The sequence below is a fragment of the Chaetura pelagica genome, unplaced genomic scaffold (genome assembly GCF_000747805.2).
Source record: "Chaetura pelagica isolate M959 unplaced genomic scaffold, ChaPel_1.0 scaffold221, whole genome shotgun sequence".
In the NCBI taxonomy this organism is placed as follows: domain Eukaryota; kingdom Metazoa; phylum Chordata; class Aves; order Apodiformes; family Apodidae; genus Chaetura; species Chaetura pelagica.
In genome coordinates, this window is record NW_009952533.1 from 6,741,920 (window position 1) to 6,743,992 (window position 2,073).

A 2,073-nucleotide genomic window follows, 5' to 3' on the forward strand; every position below is an offset into this window, starting at 1 on the left:
CTGCTGAAGTAGTGGATATTGTCTTCAGAAGTAACTGGAATAGGTCCTTGTGCTGTATTTTAAAAAGGGGTTAGCTAAAAGATGTAACTAAAGCATTTTTAAAAAATCTAGCCATCAGGGCAAGCTGGATTGAAAGCCCACCTCATGGACCAGCTAGTCCATGTTAAAAATGCAGCTTGTCCTGCCTACGTTAGAGCATTTAAAACAGGTACTTCCCCTTGTCTATGTAAGCCCTGCACAGGGTTACCGCACAAAAAGGAACTGTAATGGGGCACTGAGAGGTTCCAGGCCCATTTTGCTCCCACTCCTTAATGTGATGCTATCTGTGCTTCACGGGGAAAGGCAGGGCTCAAAAGGCAAGGTGCCAAGCCCCACAGCTCCTGTGGATTTCAGTGGCTCAGCACCTGGCGTCGCTGGGCCCAAGGAGAGCAGCGCACAAGGAGCAGTAGCACCAGTAGCTGGGTAGTTGGTACTGGTAGCTGTACACCAGACACTTTCACTGCAGAGCACACCTTATGGCTCACAGAGGACAGCATCAGGCCAGAGGTTCCCAGACTTTTGGGGCTGTGGTTCATGTTAACATTTTTGATGCACCACTATATAACCTGATAAGCAGCTCTCAGCTGAAGACATTCAAAAGGTGATGGGTTTCAGAGGACAGCTTACCTCAGCCTCAGACTGCAGCTTGTGAGCTGCTGCTTTACACATTCAGAATGGCTGGTGTCTCAGTATTGTGCAAGAAATACCACAACTTCATTAAGGTGCTGCTCAGCACAGGTCCACACAGTGGAGACAGTGATATGTTGCTATTACCTAAAAGCTTATTTGGGCAGACCCCATGTCTGCAACAACTACACCAATTATTTTACCCATTTCTGAATGATCTTTACAGTAGTCCTTTGTTGGTTCCTGTTCTTCAAATACTGCAATGACTTTTATTCCAGCAAACCAGAGAGATTAGACCAAACATCTGTTTAAAACTGAAGATCAGGTTGCATACAACATCACTACGAGAGCCCAGACACCCCAGAGTAATAATGCTACCTGCCAATTTTGCACTTTTCAAGAGCAGAGGATAAACCCATCCTGCATGCCAGCCTCTCCCTGTGCATTTTCTTGTGCCTCTTTTCTCCTCCCCTCCCTGCCCCTTAGTGGCAGTTTTTGCTCACCTGAGAAAAGTGCAGACAGCTCACCTTGTTTTACACTGAAGAGTAGAAGAAGAAGAAAGTGAACTGAAAACATACTGGGGAGGAGGGAGAAAGACCTGCTTAGGACTTACACTGATGTCTCTTGGTACCTCTTAGCCCTTTAACATCATTCATGGCTGCTGTTCTGCACCCCCAGGCAGCAGACACACACCAAAATGCTCTGACAAGGAAGCTCTACTTCAAGTCATGAGGGGACCAAATAGCTCATGAAGTTAACCCACCCACCTAGGCCTCTCCAGCAGCACTCCCATAATCAAACTGTCCTCACCACACTGCCACATTTATGGTCTCCTACACTTCTATGGGATTTTTATCACTCTGCAGTCAAAATGGTGACCTCCCTGTGACTGCTTAGCTTTGTCACGTGCATGCTGCACGTTCCCTTCTGACAGCCCTGTGGGCCTGGCCATGGCTCACCGAGCCCTGCTTACCCCCTGGGTCAAGCCCGTTTCTGACCAGGGCCTGTGCAATCGCCCATGGACATCTCTAAGCTTTGCTCCCAGCTGTTTTCATCTGCTCCCCTGAAAGCTGCAGAGTTTACAGTTACATGAGGTGGGAGGTATTGGGACCTCCCCATATCACTGTGCAATGAAGCCTCATTTCAGTGGGGAAAGACCAAATTTTCCCAATTAGAGGCATCAGCTGGCTTTCCCAGTTTCCCCATCCTGTCCCCTCCACACACACGGAGCGGGTGCTGCCACACAACAGAGATTGCTTGGTGGAAGTCTTGGGACGCCAATGTTTTCGTTGTCCCTTGAATCTTCCAAGGTTGGCTACAGATCAGCTCAGTTTGCACGATTAAAAACAAAAGAAAACAAAACAACCCCAAACCAATTCAAACAGAAAAACCAACAATCCAAGGATG